The 7,344-nt window shown below is 35.3% G+C and overlaps 1 long non-coding RNA gene across 1 annotated transcript; it reads right to left on the bottom strand.

The window, feature by feature from the left end:
• Positions 1-3,315: 3,315 nt before the first annotated feature.
• On the bottom strand, positions 3,316-5,274 carry LOC127543706 (uncharacterized). Its single transcript, XR_007949283.1, has 2 exons — positions 4,764-5,274; positions 3,316-4,692 (listed from the first exon to the last, which is right to left on the bottom strand). It is a non-coding gene; the product is annotated as an uncharacterized LOC127543706 (long non-coding RNA).
• Positions 5,275-7,344: the final 2,070 nt, after the last annotated feature.

Here is a 7,344-nt window from a genome sequence, read left to right as displayed (position 1 = left end):
AAAGCAAAAATAAAATGGTCACGAATGCAGTGATGGTGGAACAACAGCTATTTAAATATTGGGTACTTATGTATACTGGAGGACAGTGATGTACAGAGTCATTGGCCTTGTCCTTAGGGGATTTTCTAATATAGAGGAGATGAAGATGATGTACTTGTATTCTCAAGTAATGGGAAAGTCTCAGAGTTGGAAAGGACCTCATAGGTCATGTAATCCAAGAACCTGTACAATTTAATCCTTTCAGGCCACCTCAGTTATATCTCATCTGTGAAATGACGGTTTAGACAATGGAAATTTCTAAGATCCCCTTCAGTTCTAAAGCCCATGATTCACCATTTTGCCTGATTTGTATATGAGCAGGAATCCCTATGACAAGATCAGTGATAAGGGATTATCTTGTTCTCACTTGAAGACTTTTAGTGATACAGAATTTGTTACTTCTGGAGGCAGCCCATTACAGTTTTGAACAATTCAAATTATTAGGAAGGTTATTCCTTATAGCAAACCTCAAACTGCCTAGCTATTAAATTAAATGAAATATTTCTTCTTTCTTTCTTCTGGTGTTTGATATCATGGGCTAGGCTTAATTCAGTTTAAATTGGTTTAAAAGCAATGAGATATTCAGAGATTACTTAATATAATAGAAATTACTTTCCCAGGATAATAGGACAATAAAAATAGGATATTCTGTGTAAAGTTCAGAAGATGGCAAATTAAACAAAAAAAGCTTTTCCCTTCCATTTCATCTTTTACCATAACAAGCAGCCAAATTGGGACAGAAAAGATAAGTCTCTAGGACGGTGGGAATTCTAGTTAGGATGGGGCAGTTAGGTGACACAGTGAATAGCTCTCTTTACCTGAAGTCAAGAAAACCTGAATTCAGATTTGAGTTCAGACATTTACTAGCAGAGTGACCTTAACAAGTCATTAAGTCCTGTTTGCCTCAGTTTTCCCATATGTAGAGAGTGAACAGGAGAGGCAAATGTACAGTTTCTTGAACAAGAAAACTCCAGATGGGGTTATAAAGAATTGAACATAACAAACAACTGGTTAGAGTGAAATACTGTATGATGAACAATTCCTTTGTGCTCTATGATATTGTTTCTATAAATGTGATCCAAGGTTTTATAGCTGTTGCTTTTTTGTGGGGTTGGGGGACAGGAGGCTATCTTGTAATATAGTTGATTCACAGGGAGTGTTTAATCTACTAAAACCCTTAGCATTCTACTTATGAACTGCTTGCTATTCATGCATACTTCTCTTACTCTATATCTGGGTAGTTGTGTGCTATGATATGTAGGACAAAGTACTGACTGTACTAGTTGTACAGACCATAAGTGTAAATAAAGCTGCATAAAGGAAAAATTAGTGTAGACTGTATAGGAAAAGTTTAGTGACCTGAAATTGAAGGATTCTTAGGCAAAGCAAGGCAATGAATATTTATTAAGCTCTTGTTATGTGCTCAGTACTGTGTTGTATAAAGCACTAGACAAAGAATGATAGTACATTTCCTCAAGGAACTTGTGCTATACAGTAGTATATATAGTCTGTGCTTTGTTATAGGCAGCCCCCCAAATAAATGAGTATAAAGTATTTTAAAATTTACCATTTCTATAAAAAGATATGAAGTCTGTATAGAAAATAATCAAGCTCAATCATCTATCAATCAACCCATCAAAAAAATATTAAATGCTTACTATGTGTCAATTATCTTGCTAGGTTTTGGGAATACAGAGTCAAAAAGTGTAGTTTAGGAAGGAGGAAGGGTTGAATAGTTGAAGACATAAGTAAAAATTTCATGTAGAAGGTGGTTCTTAAGAATAATCTTGAAGGAAGTAAGGGATTGTATAAGGCTACGGGGAAGGAGGAGTTAATGGAAATGGATGGATTGAAGAAGGAATTAATGGAGATGGGATTAGGAAAGTTCAAAAAGGTGGAATGCTATAAGAAGGTCAGTTGGGTTAATCAGTCACTCAACAAGTGTTAAATACTTTCTATGTGCCAAGTACCATAGTGGGTACTAGAATTAAAAAGGAAAAAAATTGGAAAAAAAATACATAGTAGTTAAATATAAGTTTTTTTGGGGAGGGGGAAGAGGAAGCGGCAGAAAAGAGCCAATATGGAAAGTAGGGTGTGAGCTGAAATCTTGAAAAAATGAGATTTTATGCGGTAGTTCATTCCAGACATGGGGAAAAGTTGGGGCAAAGACTGCTCTCCTACAGGTATCTTTCCTAAAGAGAGATCATGGAATATTAGGCAGGGGCGGGGGAGGGAAGGGGAAGGGGAAGGGCGGGGAGAGGAGAACTGTTTGATTGAAATCCCATAAATTGAGAACAAGAGTAAAAATAGTATCAGACATTTAGATTTAGCTTTATAAGTGAAAGAAGGGTTTCTTTTTTGTTGTTACTGATGTTTCTTAAGAAAAAATCATTTTGGTAGCTACATGAAGGCTGAATTAACATAACATGAGATTTCACAGGATTAGTTATAGATCTAGAAGAGAACTTTGAGCTCATTGTCTCCAATCCTTTTACAAATGAGATAAATGAAACCAAGAGAGAGTAAATCTCTTGTTCAGGGTAAATATCAAAGGTAGTAAATATCTGAAGCAGAAGTTGCATCCAGATCTTCCTCACTCCAAATCATACTATGCCATACTATTGCTTTCTTTATGAGACAGTAAGAAGCCATTTCAGTAATCCATTCAAGAAGTGAGGAAAGCCTGAATTTAATGTGATGGGTGTGAGAGTAAATGGAAACAGAAATTAAGAGATGCTCCTGGGATAGTATGGTCAGGTTTAACAAATGACGAATTATGTAGGATGAGGGGGAGAAAGGAGTGAAAGAGAATGTGGTTTGAAGGATTATTGTGCTCTCAGTAGCTTCAATGTTTATAACACCCTACAACAATGAGACCCACATAACAATAGTTATAAAGACAGAACCTTAAGTCTATTTGGAATCATCAAAGACATTACATCCTGGCATGTGTACATGTGTATGCACACATGTGTTTATGTATATATGTGTGCATGTATAGGTATTGTATTTGTATGTATATATGTTTGTGTTGCAAGAGTAAGTGTATGTATACACAGGTTTATATGTGTACTGTGAATGTATGCACTGTATTCAGTTGCAGGTACACACATATATACATGTGTGCATGTATGTGTATAAGTTTATTTACCTGTACTTGTGTGTGTATGTATATATGGATACACATATGTGTCTAGTTTGGGGGAGAGACTTAGTTTTATGGTTGGACTTGGGTATGCTTTATATATTGTGATACAAAGCCATAAATTTTTTCTATTAATATTGATATAGCATTATAAGATTTGCAAAGCCTCTTTACATATGTTACCTCATTAGTTCCTTATAGCATGAGTTCAATCCTAGAAGAATTTTATTAGTGTGGTAACTTAACTCCTCCAGAACAAATTAACACTCCCTTCACATCTTAGTAGAAAGTCCTCCGGAGACAAACCTCTACACACTTAGGGAAGTTGCTTTTTAGAGAACACAGGCCTGTACTTAAAGCCCTTGCAGGCTGGCAAGATCAGAGAATCACAAGGATCATAATCACAGGATTCCAAGTTGTAAAAGACTTCAGAGAGGATCAGGTTCTCTCCAAAGGCTCCAGAGGAAGGCCAGAGCAAAGAGTGACTTGCTAAGGTCACCCAGATAGTGAGTTAGTAAAATTGGGATTTGAACTTAGATGATGAAGTTCTAGATCCAGTATTCTTTTCTCATGATGCCGCTGGAGAGAGCTTATAGTCTTTTGTTAAAGCCTTAAACAATCCAGAGTGTGGTTACATACCAAAACCTTAGCAAGTCTCTGAACCTCTAAAGCAACCCAGGCAATTCTCTAAGTCTATAAGTTGCAGAAGAGAATGAGGGAGGTTAGATGTGCAGTGGACAGAGCACTGAGTTCAAATGTGGCCTCAGACACTTAATAATTGTTTGACTCTGGGCAAGTCACTTAATCCCAGTTGCTTCAGAAAAAAAAGAGAAAGAAAAAAAGAAAAAGGAAAGAAAGAAAAGAGGGAAAAAAAGAAAGAAAGGAAAGAAGGAAGAAAGAAAAGAAGAAAGGAAGGAAAGAAAAGGAAGAAAGAAAGAAAGGAAAAAGGAAGGAAAAGAAAAAAAGAAGTCCACCAGCATTAATAGAGATGTTTCTTTACTGAAAATTCTCTTTGCCAATGAAGTAATTGTTTCTGTTCAACAGACAAAAAGACTTCAGAGTCATCACCATATCATGATGAAGCAGCTAAGTGGTGCAAATAGATAGAGTGAAGAACTTTGAGTCAAAAACAAATAAAACCAACTCAGTTCAAAACTGCTTTAGTCATTTAATATTAACTATATAACTTTGGATTAAGACAAATTAAGGTCTGTGTGACTCAATTTCCTTATCTGATAAAAAATGAAGATAATATCATGTACTTCAAAGGATTGTTGTGGTAATCAAATGAATTGACACATAAAACACTTCATAAACTGCAGTGAACTTACGTCTTAGCAAATTTAATGTGAATAGAACATAACATCCTAGACATAAGGAAATATGAACACAGAATAAAAAGAGGGTTACATAATTCTGGAACATAATTCTGCATAGAACATTTGTTCTAAAGTTTAGGATATATTTTTCTTTGGACTGGAAGCTCTTTAGAAAATATTGCTATCTACCTAACAGACCCCATCTCTAAGGATATATTTTTCTTTGGACTGGAAGCTCTTTAGAAAATATTGCTATCTACCTAACAGACCCCATCTCTAGGAAGAGGGAGCCCTCCCATCTTTTATTTTTATTTTTATTGTCATATATCTCTCTCACTCTTTCCTTTAAAAATCTCAATAGTCTGACAGCTTCCAACCAGTGGTATTTAGTGTTTTGTCCTCTAGAATGCTTATAGAAAAAATAATGGCCCTTTCTACCCATGTAGAGTTCAAATTCCAATGATTATGTGAAATAGTTAAAATAATACTGTAAAATCTTTATTATTTGTCAAGAAGTATTTAATTTATGCTCCATTATCTTGTCTTTAGTTTAAGTTGCTAATAACTTGATAACAGGTTAGGAGGAATTGAGCGCTAGACTGGATTAAGGAAGCATAATAAGATAGCTGTGACATATCTGAGAAAAGACAGGAAGTCTGCAATGGATAAAATCAGCTTCATCCCCAGTTTAAAACTCTAGAAAAGTCAAGGAGGTATTTGAACTTCAGTGGAGAAAAGAAGAAAAAGAAGAAACGGAAAAGAAGAAGAGAAGAAGAAGAAGAAGAAAGAAGAAGAAGAAAGAAGAAAAAAAGAAAGAAGAAGAAAGAAGAAAGAGGAAGGAGAAGAAGAGGAAGGAGAAGGAGAAAAAGAAGGAGGAGGAGGAGGAGAAGAAGGAGAAGAAAGAGAGAAGAAGAGGAGGAGGAGAAGAAGAAGAAGGAGGAGGAGGAGGAGGAGGAGGAGGAGGAGGAGGAGGAGAAGAAGAAGAAAGAAGAAGAAGAAGAAGAAGAAGAAGAAGAAGAAGAAATGTGGGTAATTAGAGTTAATTCAAACATTGATTGTAATTGAATTCCTAGAGAACATCTTTCTCCATTAATGCTTGGCAGGAATGCACTAATTGCAGCTGAGTGAGATATGTCCAACAATGCAGAAAAGACAAAAATTCACTGGCAGCAGAACAGCTAAGAAATTCTTGACCTGTCCTACTAATCTTTCCATTTCTCCAAAAAAAAAAAAATGAAAGAATCAACTAGGGTCACTGATCTTTTGCCTATGAGAAGAAGCAGATGGTTGAAGAACTAAAAATGATGCGAAACCATGAGATCAAGAGGGAAATGTTCATTCCATCTTGAAATCTATTATAGAGTAGAAAAAAATTTTGGGTGATAGGACATTTCACCTTCATTTTGAGGGGAAGCTACAAAATACGTTCAGAAAAAAATTAGGATAGAATGCCTTGCAGCACTCCATGGGTAGAAAGCCTAAGAGGGAGAAGAAATTCCCAAGAATGAAATTCTGAAGATAAACCAAAATAATTTGTATGAGGAGGAATAATACTCATGATAATCATAACTAACATTTATTAGTACTTATTTTGTCTTAGACACTGTGCTAAGCACTGCATTTATTTAATCCTCAGAACAACCCTGAGAAGTAGGTGCTACTATTATTCTTGATTTACAGATGAGGAAATTGAATAAGTTAAATGACTTGCCTCCTAATCACACAGCTAGTGAATGTCTTAAGTCAAATTTGAACTTAGGTCTTCCTAACTCCAGGCCTGGTCTTCTATCTTTGTCTGGTGCATTACTTAGCTGATAAATCACTAAGAGCACGTTTTAATAAAAATGGCTCTGTTGACTAATGTGGTCCTATAAAAAGTTCACTGACCAACTCATTTTTTAAAATTCCATGTATGAGGATTTCAGCAAGACCAAATTATTGAGGATAAAAAAAAATATAAAAGTAATAAGATTAGTGAGAGGTAATCTGGTGTAATTCTCTGGAGTCAAGAAAAACTAGGTTAAAATTCTGCCCCTGTCATATACATGACCTTTGGCAGGCTATTTAAATTCTAAGAGTGCAGGCAACATTGCAGAGATGTCAGTACCTCTGATGAAAGGAGTTTCCTATCAGAATGTCCATATACCAATAAAACAACAGAAGTTCCATCCAAAAAAAAATGTAAATTCAAGAGCACTACAGCCCCAATTTTGAGAAAGAGATTTCTCTTCATTCTCTTAACCCCAAATGATCTTAGGCAAATGAATTTATGGTTCAAAAAGAAAAACAAAACATAACAGGAAAAACACAGTGAATGGTATAGAAGAGAATGCTAAGGCAGAACTGATCCACTCTCATTTTGTTTGAAATTGTCTTTACATGCAAATGGGAAAAGATATATTTTTTAAATGGGCCATGGAAAGTTAATGCCATTTATTTTTGTCAGGTTAGATAGATTTGTAGACCCAAGGCATTGTGAACACAGTAACTAGACATTTAAGCAGAACATTTTAATAAAATCTTTCATGTCATTCTTTTAAAAACCAATTGAGACATGCGTGAGGTTATAATAGTACATTTAGGTATATTCAAACCTGGTTTAATGGTCATACTCAATAATCAATGTCCACTATATGAAGTGGCTAATGGTTATAGGGCTCTGTTTTTGACTCTTTACACAGTTCAATGTACTCACCTAAGACTTTCTAAATTAGGGCTTTGATGACTGGGGAAAGAGGGAGATTAAAAACTTTGCTCAGCAATTTGGAACTATGCTCAAAAAGTTATCAAACTGTGCATACCCTTTGATCCAGCAGTGTTTCTACTGGGCTTATACCCCAA

This window comes from Antechinus flavipes, chromosome 1 (genome assembly GCF_016432865.1).
Source record: "Antechinus flavipes isolate AdamAnt ecotype Samford, QLD, Australia chromosome 1, AdamAnt_v2, whole genome shotgun sequence".
Lineage (NCBI taxonomy): Eukaryota > Metazoa > Chordata > Mammalia > Dasyuromorphia > Dasyuridae > Antechinus > Antechinus flavipes.
The sequence above is the reverse complement of the archived record's forward strand: the minus strand, read 5'-3'. Positions and strand labels throughout refer to the sequence as shown.